At 34.8% G+C, this 20,517-nt stretch overlaps 1 long non-coding RNA gene, 1 other non-coding gene and 1 pseudogene across 2 annotated transcripts; 1 reads left to right on the top strand and 2 right to left on the bottom strand.

Moving 5' to 3' along the window:
• Positions 1-3,284: 3,284 nt before the first annotated feature.
• LOC102660729 (agamous-like MADS-box protein MADS3) lies at positions 3,285-4,212 on the top strand (annotated as a pseudogene).
• A 4,416-nt stretch (positions 4,213-8,628) lies between these two features.
• Positions 8,629-12,368, bottom strand: LOC112997780 (uncharacterized). Its single transcript, XR_003262858.2, has 4 exons — positions 12,284-12,368; positions 12,009-12,058; positions 9,031-9,100; positions 8,629-8,741 (listed from the first exon to the last, which is right to left on the bottom strand). It is a non-coding gene; the product is annotated as an uncharacterized lncRNA (long non-coding RNA).
• A 1,658-nt stretch (positions 12,369-14,026) lies between these two features.
• Positions 14,027-14,202, bottom strand: MIR166M (microRNA MIR166m). The gene has a single exon (NR_126700.1). It is a non-coding gene; the product is annotated as a microRNA MIR166m (primary transcript).
• Positions 14,203-20,517: the final 6,315 nt, after the last annotated feature.

Here is a 20,517-nt window from a genome sequence, read left to right as displayed (position 1 = left end):
CCCTCTTTTACGGTTTTACCTATTTTCACTTTTCATTATTTTTTTTCAAAATAGACAAACAAGCAAACAAAGTACTTTGTGTGGTGTTTGTTGAAGTTATGAAAATTGGATGTTCGTGAAACTGATTATTTTATATTCAAACTGTTTTGAAGTGAAAATAACACAAACTACTTTGTGTTATTTTTAGGCAAGTAGGAGAAATGAAGTGATGCAGAGGTAAATACTGTTTGCTAATGCTAATTCCACGGGAACTGCTTTTCTGGTGAAGATAAACCTTTACAACCAAATAGTAAGTTGGTATTTCACTCCCCTGAGTATTTCATTGATCAATCTTGGTCTTGCTGATACAGTGTTTGTATGTTGTTAGTGTTTTTATTACTGCTTTGGTAGAAGTAGAAGCTAGGTAGGTGAATAAGTAAGGCTATACTTTTCTTTGGCTTTTTATGGCTTTACTGTTTCTATGCCTAGGTGAATAAGTAGTCATAATATTCTGATTAAGCTTTCTATTATACAATAAGCAAGGTTTAGTGTTTTGCAAAAAAAGTAATGCCTAAATTAGTGCTGAATAACCAGTAACCAAAGAAAAGCAGAGGTAAAACTTTTAAAGAATAACCAGTAACCAAAGTTGTATAAAGAATAAGCAGAGGTGAAGAAGCTAGGTAGGCTCTACTTTTGAAGTGGTTACTGGTTCAGTGTTGAATAACCAGTAACCAAAGTTAAATGTCCATTTACTCTTACTCTCATGCTAGTTCATAACATGTTATATGTTTGTTCCTTTTACAGCCTGAGAATCAATTCATTAGTTTATGCATGGAAACGTGTTAAAGAATGATAATTAAATCATTTTTTTTATCTAGTGTATGAGCATGTGAAATAATAAACGAGGTCACTGCTTGAGGGTATTGAAATTGAAGGCACTAGATAAAGAAAGAAAACAGAAAAAAAACGGTGAGAATTGAGATGGGAACGAGATCACAATCAACAAAAGAGAAACATGTTATATGTTTGCTCCTTTTACAGCAAAAACTTGTCCTGCTTTAAACTGGACCTCCATATGCTTATGTTATCAATTACTTTAATGAGTTTCTGTTTGCAGCAAAAATTATAAGGGCCCAATGATTAAATTTATTCCAGGTGCTTGATCGTGCCAACATGTAGCCTTTATTTGTCCATACTTCAAACTCTGCTTTATTGCCAAGTGTAGAAGCAGTTACTTCCCTTCACATCTTTATACAAATATTTAAGTAGGCTTTTCATTCTCCATAGGTCCATATAACCAAACTTGTCTTCCACCAAGTTCCAGTGTTTGCCTTGCATTTTCCTCATATCCCTATGGAAAACAGTTGCAACTTAGATAATGCTTAAGTAGATGTACTTGTATTGTATGATCACTTATATGGGAATTTTAGATTTGATAAATAGTTCTAAAAGAGAAGGTTCTGTACTACACCTTTTAGTTCTATAAATTGCAGTTTTCATTAAGTTAACTTTTATTTGCATATGAGCAAATGAGAAAACAAATAATGTCAATCCCATTCATACACAAATTTTACATGTTCAGAGAAAAAGAAATGCCTTTACCATTTTTTAGAAGACCCACGCTGTTAGAAATGCTCAAAATTGATGGGTCACAGCTTCAGTTATTTGAAACCCATTATAGTAAAGCTCCACTTGTGCTTGAACACACAAATATCTGTTTTTGATAATCACTGCCCACTCTGGTTTGTCATTTACCAAATTTCCTATTTTTGATTGGCTAATTATAATTCCAGCCTTAATTTTGCAATATGTTGCATCCCCTGAAATATGATGAATGAATTAAACATTAATTATATTTAAAAACTTAATTACTATTTTGTTTCTCTAATTTATTTTTAAGTTTGATTTCATCCTTTTATTATTAACATATTCAATTAGATCTTTTAATTTTTAAAAATGATTCAGTTAGATACTTTCATTTGTAGAAGTTTTAATAATGTACTTTATTTTTTTTATAATAGTTTTAATTTGATCCCATTTTTATTTTCATTTACTTTAAAAAATTAAAAAAAATAAGATCAGATTTGGTTTTAAATAGGACCAAATTAAATTTATTTAAAAAATAAGAGATCTAATTGAAACTTTTAAAAATAAAAGAATTAAAAATTAAAGGACCTAATTAATTTTTTTTTAATAATAAGATGATTAAACTAAAATTCAAAAAAAAAAATAGAAGAGGAAAATAGCGATTAAGTAAAAAAAAAGAAGCTAATTGCTCGTAAAAGGTGTTATGTGACATATAATTATGTGTGATATGCTAAGTGTCATCAAGATTAAGTTTATCAAACAAGTTAGTCTCTTTTAGCATGATAAATCAAAGTTTGAGATTTTTCATTTCACTTAAGTAGATGTGCTTGTATTGTATGAACTAATAAATATAGTCTTTGCTAGTTAAGAAAATCATGTGAATAAAGTACAGAACCTTCTTCACAATTGTCCAAACAACACCTTCAGTGCATGGTGGAGTTGTAAGAGAACCAACATATCTGTAGTACGGTCTGCTTTTAAACTTGATCTCTCTTGGGTTGATTACTCCTACATCTATATCCTTGTCCACACTTGATTTTATGTCATTGAGCAGCTGCCAGAGAGAATAAAGTTTTTGTTATAGAAAAAACAAATTGAAATTAATAACTCAGTCATTTCCAGCACCATATTACTCACTCAGTTACAATACATAAATTCGCAATTAACCACATAATCATTTTTCCAGCATCAAATTAGATTCTCTTTTATGACTTATGTATAATCATTGCGTTAAATAATGTTAATAGCAAGGTTTTAAATTGTGGTCACAATTAAAGCTTTGTATTCTTGATATTGTAGGAAAGTATGGATAAATATATCTATGCAGCTGATATGGCTATAATTGTAGATGCAAAGATCACAAAATCCTTGAAATTGCAGTCAAAATTGTAGTTGTGGACCATTTTTTTAAATGAAAAAATAGTTTAACCACATTTATTTACTTATAAAGCAAAGTACAAAGTTTCAGCATTGAATAGAATTTAGAAGCCCTTTTTTTCATTTTTATCTATAGACTGCTTCTTCTAAAATTTGAGATTCATAGAATCACAGAAGGGGCAAAGTTATCTTACAATTTATAGGGAAGAGAAGAGAACTATATACTTAAATTTACATATTTGCAAACATTTATCTAAACTAGATATAGAAACATGTAGTAATCTATACACTGTAGTAATGTAATTTTTTTTAGGGTTTTAGCAAACTATATAGGTATATTAATGAGGTTTGCTGATGAGTTCATGTTCATGTTGAGTGATGGACTACTTGAGACTGTGGGGATCTTGTTCATGTTCACCATTTACACAACTACGTAATTTGCTTTGTACTAATATTGACCAATCAGTTTCGCTTAATTTGCAGGACTACCAAAACTATTGAGCAATACCATCGTAGCTCTTTTACTCCTCAAGACGAACACGTTGAATGTGAAACTCAGGTACGCATGTGTTCACTAACTCAAGTTAGTAGTGAATTATTTTTCTTAGATAGAATTAATGCAAAAAGATAGCCCTGTCTACAACAATATATATATATATATATATATATATATATATATATATATATATATATAAGTCTTAACGATATGATACATCTCTATATATAACAGCAATCAATTAATTTGATCTTGTTAGTGAATATTTATTAATTTTTTGTTTTGGCTATCAGAGCTGGTACCAAGAGGTGTCAAAGCTAAAGGCAAAGTATGATTCTCTTCAAAGGACCCAGAGGTAATCACTTATGCCTATTCTAAAGAATAGACTTGTTTTAATATATATCTAATATCTAATACCTTCTGATGAATATATTATCATGTTTTCAGCAGTCACATGCATATGTATCTTAATCACAAACAAAAGGAGTTAATTAATATAGTAACAAAGGTTAGAAAATCATAACCACCCATGTAAAGTTAATTAACTTTCCAATGTATTGTTGTTTTAGGCATTTGCTTGGGGAAGATGTTGGACCATTGAACATAAAGGAGCTGCAGAATCTTGAGAAATAGCTTGAAGGGTCTTTAGCACAACCAAGGCAAAGGAAGGTGCGAACACATATTTGTAGAATTTCTCTTTATTGCTCTATGGATTCTTGATGGTACTATACCTTAATTAGGTTTTAAAGCATGTGCCTATAAACAAGAACTGACAACAATCTTTCCAGTACTTTAACTAGACTATGCATCATATTGTTTGTGATCATATATATATATAAAAGTGTATGTGTACGTATAATCACTGTTTCCATATGATATAAGGCTGAGGTAAGGGAAAAAAATGATATAGAGGAAGGAGTTTACTTGCCAAAAGATATGTAAAGTTAACTAGTTTTTTATTTTTCGTGTCAAAGTCCTTGAGATAGTTGGGATAAGCATGTTCCTTGATTGTTTGGGGCAGTGTTTGGGTGGTTCTTGTCTCGGTTTTGGAGGGATTCCAACCCCGACGAGAATTTGGGAGGGAGTTGATTGTATAGTGGGGTTTTTTGCTTTAAGTGGTATACAGGTTTTTGGTTGGATGTTAATGATGTTGGGGTATGTTAGGGTAGTGAAGCTTTACTAGTAGGATCAGTGGGAACTTTTGTGAGGACTCTTATGTTTTTCTTGTTGTGCAAGGTTCTCCCCACTCCTTGTGGGTATCCCTCTGCTCTATATATTAATATTATTATTTGTCTTCCAAAAAATGAACTTACAAAAACATGAATTTGAGAATTGAAAAATATAAATTTTAATTTGAAAAATTGAAAATGATAAATCTTAAACTTGAAGGACTAAAAATATATTTAAGGAAAAAAAATATGAAAAATTGTAAAATTGAGGGTGTAAAAGATATAATTATGAACAAACTTGAATTAAAAGTAACATTTTTTCATAGAAATTATGGTTGTACCATTTTCTAATAGCTAAGAGAAATAAGAAGAGGATAGAGGGAAGTGTAAAAATCAAATGAATGATATAATAGAAGAAAAAAATGAATTTAAAAAAATTATAAAATCTATTCATAAGAATAATATAATTTGTTTTCAAGCTCACTCCAAGCCCACTTCCAGCAAGGTAGTGAGCGGTACCACATATGCTTTGCTGCCAAAGTATGTGCGTGTGTCACAATAGAGTGTGCATTCTTGTAAACAATGTGCATTCTTTTAATCCCTTGTGAAAATTGCAACGATATAAACAATGTGCATTCTTTTAATCCCAACACAACATTCAATTTTCCCTTGTGCATTTCTGAGCATTTTCTAAGAGATGAGCATCTGCAGAGTCATTAGTACTGGTCATTTGACTACCAGTAGCTCTAATTTTCTTTTGTCCAATTTCATTCGGAAGTTCAGACTTGTCATCTTCTTCTGGAAGTTCAGACTTGTCATCTTCTTCTGGAAGTTCAGGCTTGACATCTCCATCATCAGCCTTTATATAAACTTGCTCATCACTGTGAAGTCAAGGATAAAAATCAGGGAAAAAGAACAAAGAAAAAAAAGTCAAATTTTGAACTCCTCATGTGATGAACATAAAACAAGTAACAATTAACACATTTATTTCGACAGAATATGCATTTAAATATCATAGACAATTGATGCAGTTTTAATAGCACACAAGAGTATCAAGAATATCTAGGCAGCAGCTCCTATGTCTTTCTGTTTAATTATGACTATTAGAAAACATCAATATTCAAAGGGCTCTTTGCAACTGGCAGCACGACTTTCATGATGATATTTTATGCCAACAACTACATCTTTCAGGCTTTAGAATAATATGCGGCTTTCTATCTATTTTGTTAAGAAGTGCCCCATTAGCTAGGAAAATAATCCAAGTAGTTGTTATAAGACTTGAGCAACCCTCTCCTCTCGAGCTAACTTTTATGATTGAGTTAGGCCTGGTCCATTTAATGGAAATACTTGATTTGGTAACTGTCAAGAATATAGGCAAGTATTATGGATTAAGGAAGCAGCGACTCCTAAAATCAAGGGGTGACTAATAGGGAGCTTGATTCTGGGTGGCCAATTCCTATTAATTAGGATGTTGATTGCAGGGTGATAGATTGACAATTAAACATTTGTATACCCTTAACCCATCCTTCTATTATAACAGATGCAGTAGGGACACTCCCCTTTCTTGAGGTGTTGAGTGTTAGACACGTTAATTCCCACACCAACACCAGTATGCCACATGTTAGACACTACTCATTCAATGTTCACTTAAAAAAAAAAATTATTGACCCAAATATACTATATGACTCAAACACTCAAGTCAACACCTCCATCTCCATATGGACAGACATTTTAAGAAAACTAGTATTATAAAAAAAATATTTAGTTTTTAGCATTAAGAAAAATTCACTTTAAAATGTAATATAAAATATTAAAAAACAATGTCTCTTAGTATGTTTTGTGAGGCTCATTATAATAGAAAGGTGCATATACAAGAATATACAAATATTGGTTACTATTTTAGATCTTTTATGTTTCTCATATGTATGCGTGTTTTATAGAAGTGTCCCACACTCCCACTATCCTATATTTTTTACATTGACCATGTCAAAGCATTTGTGTTAGTGTTGGGCCTAGTGTCCATGTTGGAGTCATCTGTCAGAGTATAATAAGCATGAGGAGTGAGGACTAAGGCACAGTGTGCTTCATCCCACAACATTTTTACATCTTCTCTTTCTCTCCCAACACAATGACCATGGAAAACTACTCATTTAATATAATACAAATTTAAATAATTTCTTATCTATAATCAGCATGCTTTCTCTTTCCACCAGCCACTTTGGCATTGTCCTTACAAGCATTTGCTTCAATTTCATCTCCTGAGATAATTTTATTATCAACATTATAAGGTTTAAAAACCGGTATAAATGCTTTGAAGCCACCAATATGATCAATGGTTTCCCACAGTCCAAGTGTGGACTAAAATAAAGAAAGCAACAGGAATAATATTCCCTGTATGGTGAGTACCTTTCAAAAAACATTCTTCTGAACTCAAGCACAGGACATCAGTTGCTTGATCTTTTGTTTCATTCTTGTCTGCACCATCAACTATAAGCACATTAAGATTATGACAATTAGTCTAGCTTACAGAAGAAGAGCACAAAAAGTTGATTTATGATATACTTTTCATTCAACCAAAAAGCTAGTGATATACAATTTAATTTACCAGATAAGAAAGAGCCCACTGACAAACCAAGTTGAAGACCCATTTCGGATTCAATTTTGGATGGACTAGTTTTGGTAAGGGACTCGTCGAATAACTTGGTTCCGTCAAAGCCACTTGGGTCATCCCTTGCTCCACGGACACTTTTCTTTAAATCATTATGCACTAAGGATTTAGAAGTTACGCTACAGGATATGTTGTTTGACAAAGACAGTTCCAGTTCTTCTTCCTCCATGATTCGTAACGTATTTGTCTCTGTCTTCACTTCCCCACTTTGCTGACCATTTGTGTCAGACATTAAAATACATGATTCAGTCATTGGGTACCCACCAACTTCAAAAGGCAATAGGATTTTCTCACTTGTTGCTGGAACCCATATTGTTTGGTTAACCATTGAAACAACAACAACTGTCTCTCCTGTATCAGCAACAGACACAGACACTTTTCCTGAAAAGGAATCCTTAGCATGGCATTCACTGTTACTATTATGATCATCTGCATTACATTCCACGGTTGTCCTCTCTACTGAATTGGATGTTCCTTTAGAAACTTCATCAACAACACATCTAAAACAAAACCCTGAATTAGAATACTATAAGATAGAAAAATATATCAAATCAGCAACAACACATCTAAAACAAAACTCTGAATTATAATACTAAAGGACAGAAAAAAATATCAAATTTTGTCAGCAAACAATTTTATAATTCATGTGATGGAAGCTTACCTAGGGATTTTGTTAAAGACACCCCTTTGCTAGTTAGTTTTATTTTGTTATTGGATAAAACACATTATTTTCATAGTTAATTACATCGTAAATAATTTCTAACTTTTGTTTAGATTACAATCATCCGACCATGATTTTTGTCATAGGGAACCATAGACTTTAAATTAGCAGCTACAACTTATTACACTCTATATTTCTATTTATAAGATAGTAGCCAATATGTACCAAGGATGTTAATAAATACAAACCATATTGAGCTTTGAGATTAAAGGAAAAGAAAAAGCAATTAGAAGAACAAAAATACCCAGTAGAATGACCAGTTTACCTGGGGCATAACCATGTACTGTCTGATGTACCTTCAGTATCAAATCCCACACAGAAGGCATGATACCAGTCAATAAAAGACACCTATTAGACTTAACTATGCTTCTAACAGTGTTTGTTATGAACTTATCACAAATACTTTGACAAGTTAGGAAACACTTTTTTCTGCCAAATGTCCCTTACAGATGAGGTCTAAGCCTATGCAAACATGCAATTACACATAGCTGACCAATCCAACCCCAACATCCTAGTCATAAAAGATAATAATAACCTGCTGAAATTTTAGTCAATGACATCTTAAACAAAAACAAAAATAATTTCAAACAATATATCTGAAACCTATTAACCTAATCTGTTGATTTAAGTTTACCATATATCACATGAATCACAGGCTATTGATGTATCGAGATCAGAATCTCCTTCAATAGTAGCCAACCCATTGCGAACCTTGCAGCCATCACCATCCAAGCAAATAACTGCCTACAAAATGATGAAATACATAAGGATTAGTGTTATGCGTTAAATGTTCAAAATGACAAGAATGTTGACAATTATATTAGTCCATGAACAAATTATCTGCAAGGATTTTCATTATTTAAAAATGTTGAGGAATTTATAAATGTATTAATTGTGTTGGAGAATCAACTTATGATAAGAATCAAAAGATATTTGCATAGAGGATATATGCTTATGCAAAAATACAAGAAATACTAGAAGTCAAGATTTTTTGCCTGCAATTCTAAAATTATATTATATGGAAAAAAATTACATTTTCATCAATGTAGTAAGAGGGAAATGACAGTGTGCTATTCTTCTCTTCAATGGACCAGTCATCATCTCTGCAATCATGAAGGAAAACAGTTAAGATTATATAAATTTATTTACTGCAAAAACATGATCAAACTGTAAAGCATTTACTCAAAATTGAGTAATGAAACTGTGAAGAATTTACTTAAAATTCAGTCATAGTGATGGATGGCTAGAATTATGCAAAATTCATGACTTTCAACTCTGTAACATCACATTTTTTTTCGTATATAAAATTTTAGAGAATAATGATGTTTTATAATTAAATAAATAAAGAAAAATAGTTATAATAAAACAATGGTTTGAGAGAAAATAAGAAGAGTATTTTATTATTCATTTGATGGAGAATAAAATAGAGTTTCTTTTTTTTATAAAATAATAAAAATAAATAAATAAAGTAAATAATAGGTCGTGAATACCCCTAGTTATAAATAGGGACATGCTAGGTCAGTTTTCAGACTGACTTCTCAGCCTCCTCTGCCTACCAATCTCGTTTTCTCTCTCTTCCACTCCCAAAACCCTCTCTTTTTCCCGCAGGCCATCAAACCTGTCTCAGAAAAATGACGATCTCAGACTCATTCACCGTTGGATCGTCGTGAAATTTAAACAGCATGTTTGCAACCCATTTCCGAGCATTCTCACCGTTGGTAATTTCGATATCACGTCTAAGTTAAGAGAAATACCCCTCGCATTGTAACATTTTTCTTTCCCGCAGAAACCCAGAGCTGTCTTGGTAAAACTACGATCCCGGTTTCGTTAACCGTTGGATTGTCGTAAGATTTGGATATGTTGTTTGAAATTCAGTTTCTCACGCTTTGACCGTTGGGATTTACGAGAAAATGTTCGTGGAGGGAGAAAAAGGAATCGCATGAAGATAGTCCAAATGGAGGCTTTAATCCTTTCTCCGTTTCTTTGACGTTTGGGAACTCTATCGGAGCAGTCGGAGGAAAAATTGGAGGAATCTTAGGGAACCGTTAGAGATGACGCTATCGCTGTAGGGAGACACGTGAGTCCGCTTAGAGATAAGGGATGAGTTATTCACAGTTGGAGATTAGTGAGAACATGTGTAGGGATCCTTAGAGGATTAAATTGGGGTTTTATTTTGGGATGTTTGTTAAATTGCAATTTTTTCTTTATGATTATAAATAAAATATTGATGTCCTAATGAAAATTGCTTGATAAATTGTGCTCTTGATATTTGTATATTTCGACCTATGATTTTGATATAATTGTATAATATTATTTGAGGGGTTTTAGTCCTCATGTTGTGATAGTCTTTTATATAAATTGTTATATTGAGATTATGAAATGATGATTCAAACTGTGAGTATGTGATAAATTGAACATGTGACGGATGATGAAATACATGTGTATTGAGATGAGATGTGTGTATTGAGTTGTGAACTATGAACTGTGCAATCACACAATTGTAAGACCCTTTAAGGGCGACGAGTATTGTGATGGGATCCACTGTGAGAACCCGACGAGTTAAAACGATTTTGAAAACAATTGAGTAAATGTGTGTATTTCATAGTTCATAGATAAAGTGTATATGATTCATGAGGTGTGATAACATGTTAAATTGAGATTATACCATTGTGATTGAGATTAAGTGTATGTGATAAATTGAGTATGTATATGATTGAGATATATATGTGCATTGAAGTGTTGTGTGCATTGAGTTGTGAACTATGAATTGTACAATCACACGATCATAAGTCCCTTCAAGGGCGACGAGTTAATGCTAAGTCCCTTTTAGGGCGATGAGTTGATGCTAAGTCCCTTTTAGAGCGACGAGTTGATGCTAAGTCCCTTTTAGGGCGACGAGTTGATGTTAAGTCCCTTTAAGGGCTATGAGTTAATGATAAGACCCTTAAAGGGCGACGAGTTAAAATTATTTTGAGAACAATTGAGGAGTCGTGTGTTTTGTATAGTTCATAGATAGAGTCTGTGTGCTAAAATGTTTTCTGGGTTGGACCTGAATCAGGAGGGAGGGGCCTTGACGAACTCTTCGGAGTGTAGGCCTTGGGGGTCACACGATTTGAGTGCTCCTTTAAGCCTATGTTGATCCTATATGGTTGGAGCATTCTCGCAAAACATTGTGACCCTGACTAGTCTCCCTATGATATTACCTAGTGAGAGTGACTTGACTTATTATTGTGTGGTTTGTCTTGTCATGTACTCCTAGGCGCCCGACGAGGTTTATGACTGACATGGTACCACATGCATATAGGCTTGAGTCTTAGCATAACTGTCGCATACGCTTGCTAATTGTTTATGAAATTGATGTGTTATTATGTCTTGATCGGAGTGTGTGATTCCTGTGTATAGTGATTGATGATTGAAAGGTGTGATTGATGATTGAAAAGTGTGATTGATGAATGACAAAGTGATGAAATAGTGTGAGATATGCTAAGCAAATTGTATTTGGCTACTATATGTTGTGTTGTTTCTCTCTAGTAGTTAGAAATGTGATAACTCACTCCCGGTTTGCTGTTTGTGTTGGGATCCTGTGATGATCTTGAACTTTGTGTTCGGGGGAGCAGATGAATAGGTGGATGACTATGAAGAACCTCATGTTAGAGGGCACGGGAACACCACGCTCTGATAGGATGTGACATTAGGATATAGGTTCTATATTAATTGTATGAAACTTAGATGGCCTTCTTTGAGCCGAGATGACTTTATTATTTATTTTGACAAGTTTGAATATGATGTAGAAGAAAGTGAATGTGAGCCTTTTACCCATTTGAAAGGTTTGTATTTAAAAATGTTTTAAAAAACTTTTAATTAATATTTGAATTTTTATTCCTTTATTAATATATATGTGAGGGGTAGAGGGTGTCACAAACTCAAACACCAATTCTGAAAATCCTAAGCTTAAATTGAGTAATGAAAATAAGGCTATCAATCATACACACATAATAGAGGAAAAGTTACCTGAAGAATGAATCATCTTCAACTTTATTGTTTCCAATGGTATCATATACCTTCACAATCATGAGTTTCACATGTTTAGTCAAGCACCAAATTTAATAGTGTTTTCAAGGTATTAGATGCATTAAAAACACAAAATTTCATAATAATATTAATCAAAACAACAAAGTAAATGGCCTAAAATAGAATTAATAAAGTGAGCAAATTCAATTGTAACCTGACGATTTATACTAAAGCAATGAAGATAAAGCAGCATTCCGCAATTTTATATCACTCACTGGAACACAAGTGATTAACTGAAACTCATTCTGGCAAAGTGGGCAAAGATTAGTGATGGTAGCCCAGTTGTCAATGCATATAAAGCAGAACCTGTGAAATAAATGTACCGAGTCAAAATTTCAGATATTTCAACATACATACTGAAAAATGAAGAAAATATTATCAAAATTTAATGGGACCAAGTGGAGGAAAAGAATGAAAATTTAACATAACGAAATCATGGTGCAAACTAATAGAGGCTCTCCTACAAGCATTTAATCCCAATACAACATTCAATTTTCCCTTGTAGCTTTCAAATTTAGCACCTCCATACAACAAAATAAGCTCCACCATTTTAAGACTAACTCCCCAAATAATAACCATATATAAGACTATTTTATGTTTCCTCCAGCATAAGAACCTGAAAAAAATTGTTTGTTGCTGTTGTATTCTTTTAAGCTAATCGTCACAGACCACCTATTTGATACTATGCCACTTTCCCTTTGAGCAAAATACATTGTATTCAACTTTTCATTGACACCTCTGTCTTCACACCAGGGCCTAATCCCCTACTCCACTAGCCACTGCCACTACTATCCTAATTTGACACAGTACATAATGTTATCCCCCTTCCTTTACATATCTGAAATCAATGTAAAGACTCCAATGCAGCTTCCCAACAATATCTAACAAGGCAATTCCATCGGAGGATTTTGACCCTTCAAGTTTTCGATAAGAAATTTTAATTTACAATTGTAATAAAATAGTGTTCCTACTTTCCCAACAATTTTTCAATTTACAATTGTAACATTAATATATTAATTGCTAAATCAATTGGGCTAATTGTAGAATATGCCAAATTGAATCACCGCACGCCCCACTAAATTAAATGCAAAATGAAAGCCACTCACAAACTTTTCACATGACAATTCACCAACAAATTTCTCATATCCATAATAAAAATCAAATTTACATCTTTTTTAAGATATAAATTCATTCTTTAGCAACTACAACAACCTTTAAATAAATATTTCATTGGCAAGTATCATAATTTGAATGACTCGGAGGATATTTCGGAGTGGTCGGTTCGGATGATATAACACTTCTCAAATGTGTATACTATATAAAAAAATATATATTTATTATAAATTTTAATTAATAATATACTAATTTGTTTATTAAAAAACGTGGGTAACAAGAAGCAAAAGATCATTGACTATACCTAGGCTTGAAACTGAAAGTATAACAAGCTATTAGTTAGCCATTTAGTTATTCCAGGTAGCACCAAATCATCTAGCACTATAATCCAATGGGAAGCTAATTCCTGTGGCTGTTAAGAAAGGTGATACTGTTATTTTGCCTGAATATGGGGGAACTGAGGTGAAGCTTGATAACAAAGAGTATGTATTTTTTTTTATGATATGTTTTATTTATTAGTTTATTTTATACCCTCATTCAATTCTTCAACTTGATCCTGAAGTTTAATATGGTAGATATAAATGTTTGAATGGAGTAGAATTATTCTTGAGGTCCTATATTTTTGTAAAGAAATTGTTTCTTTTAATGATTACACTTAAAATTTGATAGTTTTGCCTACATGATGCCTAGAAGATTCATATCTTGTTACAAAGTTGATCCCTTCAGGTCTAAGTGAGTAAATGTTATTGTGTGTGTGTGCAAATTGAGAGAAAGATTCAACGAAGAGAAAGCCTTACCATAAGGGCATGTAAGAAAGATATGAAAACGGAGAGAAAGAAACTGAAAGGAATAAAAAAAAAAGTTGGGTGTGGGGAATGAAGCCTGGTCCGCGAATCAATTTTTTTTTTTGTGTTAAGAGGGTAAATTTCCATTGGAAACTTTCACTCATCTCAATACTCTCCTCCTCCTCCATGACCTCGAGCCAGACAACATTCCTCTCAACCTCACCTTTGCAACGAAACATCTCAAGTTCTGAACCACACCCATGACATGTGTGTGTAGAGAGATCCTTCAAAATAAAGAGAGAACCTAGCTAGGTACGTAGCTACACCTATGATCCTGTGGTTTGAAGTTTGAAGTATAAACAAATGAAGGAAGTACTTTTGAGGGGAATGAAGTATACGGCTTAAATTTACAGTATTTCATAGTGTAAACTTTATACAAAGATACTAAATGTGTGATTGTCTCATACATGCCAATGACCTTTAGCTACTTTGCTAGAACTCCTTCCTATAGAAATATAGATATAGAAGATATTATGTGTTTTTTGTTTGTAGGTAGTTTCTGCTGAAAAATATGTTAGAACCAATGAATTGTCCCACGTACTGAGGAGTTCAATCTACACTGCTGTCTTTGCCTTGCCATTATTGTCATCCCAATCGTAGCTGTTATTTACCATATTTTTTAGGTTTGTATTTCTTTGACTCACAACAATGATAATTGCATGCATCTTTATATATGACGTGATGTATTATATAACTAAATTATGAGCATTGTGAGTGAACCTTAGTTTCCCGTTTGAAATTCTATACATCGATTAATACAGATAGTTTGTATTAATCGGTGTATTGAATCTTGAATTGCCCGTTTGGACAGTTTGGGAAGAATCTTTTTTTATAGTAGATTATTACGTATAGGTTAATTTTCTTTTCTTAAATTTGTCAACATTTCGGTATACTTCATTTCCCTTTGTTCTCTGAGTGCATACTTGAATGTGGTGGATAACAATACATCACCACTTTCATCTCGTGTACTTGGGGACTTAGGCGAAATGCTGCCAAAATTTTGACAAATTTAAAAAAGACAATTAACTTGTAGTATTCAATCTACTATAAAAAAATTACTTCCTGAATGGGATAGGGCCACACCTTTACTTAGAAAAGTGAGCTTCACATGCATGTTACATAACTTCATATGTGGTGCAGCAAACGGACAACATGGATCGAAGTTGGATGAGAGCATCACGCATCACTGCTGAGTATGAGACTGGGGTGGAACAGTTTCTCCAATTTACCGAAATGCATGCCCCCTCCTTGCACGGAAAATATTTTTGTCCATGTGTCAAATGTGCAAATGGTAGACACCAGTCGCTAAATGAAATAAGATCACATCTAATATGTCACGGGATGATTCCAAATTACACAAACTGGATATGGCATGGGGAATTGCCAGACAATCCAACATTGTCTCACACTGAGGCAGCCGATGTAGATACGGGTTGTCGTATAGAAGAAATAATTCGCGACCTAGGGCAGGATGGTTTTCGGCAAGCACATGCTCCTTTGTATGAGAAAATAGAGAATGATTCAAAGACTCCTTTGTATTCTGGGTGTACAACATTCACAAGGTTGTCTGCGGTCTTAGCTTTGGTCAACTTGAAGGCACGATTTGGCTGGAGTGACAAGAGCTTTCTTGAATTGCTAGTGTTATTGAAAAAATTGCTTCCTGAAGATAACACATTGCCGAAGAGTCAATACGAGGCGAAGAAGATCTCATGTCCATTGGGAATGGAGTACCAGAAAATCCATGCATGCCCAAATGATTGCGTGTTGTATAGAAATGAGTATGCAAAAATGCGCACATGCCCAACATGTGGTGTATCTCGCTACAAGGTCAACAACCATGAAGAGAGTGATGTTGCAACCGTAGAGAACAGTCATCCCGCAAAGGTTTGTTGTTATCTTCCAATAATACCAAGGTTTAGGCGATTGTTTGCTAATACACATGATGCAAAACAGTTGATGTGGCATGTTGAAGGCAGAAAAATTGATGGATTGCTCTGACATCCGGATGATAGTCCGCAATGGAAGGCATTCGATGCTTTGTATCCTGATTTTTGGGAATGAGGCCTGAAATCTAAGGCTTGGTCTTGCCTCCGATGGAATGAACCCTTTTGGTAACTTAAGCACCAGTCACAGTTCATGGCCGGTTTTGCTGATGATTTATAACCTTCCTCCTTGGTTGTGCATGAAGCGGAAGTACATAATGCTTTGCATGATGATAGCGGGACCAAGACAGCCTGGTAATGATATTGACGTGTATCTAACTCCGTTGATTGAAGACCTGAGAACAATGTGGGAACACGGGGTAGATGTTTGGGATGGGAATTTGCAGGAGACCTTTAGGTTGCGTGCAATGGTTTTTTGTACCATAAATGACCTTCCAGCATATGGAAATTTAAGTGGTTACAGTGTGAAAGGCCATCACGCATGTCCTATATGTGAGAAAAATACAAGTTTCGTTCAACTAAAACATGGAAAGAAAACAGTATACACAAGGCATCGAAGATTTCTGAACTAGTTCCATCCATATCGACGATTGAAGAAAGCTTTCAATGGATCTCAAGAAAATGAAAGTGCGCCAAAACCGTTACATGGAAAAGAAGTCTATGATTGTGTGAACGACATCATAACTATCTCTGGGAAGACACAAAAAAAACCAGCAGTGAGACAAACATCTGGAAGAAAAGGTCCATTTTCTTTGAGCTTCCTTATTGGTCTGATCTTGATGTTAGACATTCTATAAACGTCATGCATGTGGAGAAAATTTTTTGTGATAGTTTAATTGGCACCCTTCTTAACATTAAAGGCAAGACAAAGGATGGTTTGAAGTGTCGTCAAGACTTGGTTGACATGGGTATACGAGAGCAGTTACATCCAATAGCGAAAGGTTCGTGAACGTATCTACCCCCAGCATGTCACACAATGTCAACAAAGGAAAAGATGAGTTTTTGTCATTGTTTGCGGAATGTCAAAGTCCCTGAAGGATACTCTTCAAATATCAACAACCTTGTATCCATTAATGATCTTAAATTGGTTGGCTTGAAATCTCATGATTGTCATGTATTAATGCAACAACTACTGCCTGTAGCAATTCGGGGAATCTTTCCTGACAAAGTTCGGGTAGCCATAACTCATCTATGCTTTGTTTTTAATGCTATATGTAGCAAAGTCATTGACCCTGCAAGATTGGATGAATTGGAGAACGAGGCTGCCATTGTCCTTTGTCAAATGGAGATGTACTTTCCTCCATCATTTTTCGACATAATGGTTCACTTAATTATTCATCTAGTCAGGGAGATCCGGTTGTGTGGTCCTGTATTTTTACGCTGGATGTATCCAATTGAAAGGTACATGAAGGTGTTAAAAGGGTATACCAAGAATCAACACCGACCAGAAGCTTCGATTGTTGAAAGGTATATTGCTGAAGAATGTATCAAGTTTTGCTCGCAGTACATTGAAGATGCTAAATCTGTCGGGGTACTTGAAACTCGTCATGTGACTACACCAGGGGGCACGTGTACACTAGGCTACAATGTTGTGACAATGACTCGCCACGAGGTCTCACAAGCGCATCTATATATATTGAATAATATAACATAGGTCATTCCATACATAGATGCCCATAAAAAAGAAGTCGTTGCACTTAGCCCAAAATTCAGCATGATGAGGGTTTTGCAAGAGCACAACAAAACTTTCATGAACTGGTTTAGACACACAATATTTGTTGATGAGGCTACTTCCAAAACATTACGATTGTTAGCTCTTGGGCCAAATCTAAATGTTTCGACGTGGAAAGGGTATCACATCAACAATTATTCCTTCTACACTAAGTCACAAGATGAGAAAAGCTCAATGCAAAACAGTGGTGTGACTGTTGATGCTGATTCGGATCACTTTTGTACTACATCAGACAACAATCCCATTCGAGCATCCATGCATTACTTTGGAGTCATTGAACAAATCTGGGAGCTTGACTATACTGATTTTAGACTGCTTGTGTTTAAGTGTAAGTGGATCAATGCCCGTACCGGTGTCCGGCAAGATGAAATGGGATTTACCTTAGTGGACTTCAACAAGGTGGGTTACATGGACGAACCTTTCATTATGGCACAACAAGAAAGACAAGTATTTTGCATCAAAGATCCTTACGATTCAAGATATTCACTGGTTCTATAGGGAAGACCTAGTGGTTTAAATGACGCACATGATCCAACGATGCTTGACATTTGTGAGACACCACCTTTTTCAACAGCTATGCCTAATATGAATGATTCACACTACGTTGACGATGTACACGCAAATCGTAAGGATCATGATGAAGGACTGTGGGAGAACATTCATATGTAACTAATTCTTATCAATGACATGTAATAACCTTATGCCTTTTGTGTTTTGTTATTGATTAATGTTCATATATTTCCTTAAGTAAGTTTATAAATTTAGTACATTTTTGTTTATAACATACTTCTTTTTCTTTGACAGGTTCATGGAAACCCCACCAGGGTCCCCTTCGCAGTCAAATATTTAGTCACCAGCGAAGTCTAGGAATACTAGAAAATCAACAAGGCTACGGAGGTTGACTATACGAGCATTGGATCAGCCAAAACCAACTATTTACGTGGATGCCGCAACTGACCGAGGATCGGGCCCATACAAAGAGAAATTCCACAGTTATCTTGGGGTCGTGGCCAGAGAAAAAATTCCCAATGTACATAATAGCTGGAAAGATGTTCCAGACACGCTAAAGGACCTAGTATGGAATGACATTTTGGTAAGTGATTTTAATATTGAGTACATGTTGGTTTATTTGCTCCTAAAATTGAATGGTATGCAATTTGTCAAACATTTACAAAACCCCTTGTAATGTAGGCAAAATTTGATATCCTAGAAGCATTGAATGCAAAGAAAAAGGTCATGTCCACTGTGGCCAGTAGATGGAGGCAATTTAAATGTAACCTGACGACTAGATTTGTGTATGGTAACTTCGAAGGTCAACATGAAGCTGATCCTCTGGTCAAATATGACGTAGATAAAGAAACTTGGGAGCAATTTGCCGCAAGCCGCAAAACCCCTAACTGGCAGGTTAGAGGTCAATATCTTTCAATGTTTCAAAAATAAATTGGTGAATATAAATCCAACTTAATCTTTGATGATTCTTAAATAAATTACTGCATCACAGGGAATCAGGAAGAAGATGCAAGGGATCCAAAAATACAATGATTGTCCCCATGTACTTTCTCGGGGGGGTATGATTTGCTTGAAAAGAAGATGATGGATGAGAAGATGAAGAAAAGACAACATGACACAATGACGACTAAGAATACACCAAACTCTAGGGATCCCCCATCTCCCATTCAAAGACATGTCAAGTGGGTGTTGGCACGCACAAAGCAATATGGACAGATGACATCTAAGTTGGCACAAGAAATATCTGATAAAATTGTGAGTTGCTTGTTCAATTTCTATTACAATGTACTGAAATTGGAAAGAATTGTTTGTTTTTGATAATTTTATGACTTGGTTGTTCAGATTGTAAGTTAATTGTACATTTATAATTTGTTTCATGTAGGCCTCATTGGAAGAACAAACGAGACAGGGTACCTTTGTCCCCCATGGCCGTGAAGACATACTGAACACTACCATCGGGCGACCGGATCATGGAGGCCGTGTTCGGGCAGCGAGTTCTGGGGTCACAATAAGTCAATACTTTGGAAAGGCAGCACGTGGCTCCAGTTGCTCATCAGGCTCGATCAGCCAAGTACAGTTGGCTGAAATAATAGGAGGCCTACAGGAACAGTGGAAAAATGAAATACAGGTATTGAAACATGAGTTGAAGGAACAAATCATACTTGAGATGTCATAAAGGAGAGCGTCGATCCCAACACATATTCAGCCAGATATATATGTGTTAGGTGCACGAGTGAGCACAAAAGGGAGCAATGCGGAGACTGTTGTCAACCCATGTCCGCCTAATCATGTTGCTCCTATCGAACCCCCTATGGGGTTGTATGTCCAGTGCCAAGATTCAATTCAGTTGGTGGCCTTGGGAAAAACATATGATGGAGGCTCGACCATACACAATGTGGCTTATGCAGATGATGTCGTAAGGGTTAGTGTTGAGCAAGTTATTGACAGTGACGCTGAGGTCCCATTCCCGACATCAGAGATTAAGTGTGTTAAGCAGGCCCTTCACACATTCATTGCATGGCCAACACCACTGGTTAAAAAAATCTATATTGAGGTATTTTACTTTTTATGTTTTCCAATTCTATACATATGTACCTATATCATAACATACTTGCTAACATTACTATAATTGTTGGTTTCCTTAAATATTTAGCATGAGGGCACCGGTCTAACTAAAGACACTGAAGCTGTTGGACCGATCAACGATGTTGTCATAGATGACCCCTTGCGCGAGTTGATTAAGAGCCTAGTTGACATTTATGAGAAGCCTATAGAGTTAGTGTGGGATTTAACTAAATTTGGAATTC

Source organism: Glycine max, chromosome 9 (genome assembly GCF_000004515.6).
Source record: "Glycine max cultivar Williams 82 chromosome 9, Glycine_max_v4.0, whole genome shotgun sequence".
Taxonomy (NCBI): domain Eukaryota; kingdom Viridiplantae; phylum Streptophyta; class Magnoliopsida; order Fabales; family Fabaceae; genus Glycine; species Glycine max.
This window is presented reverse-complemented; position numbering and strand designations above follow the sequence as displayed.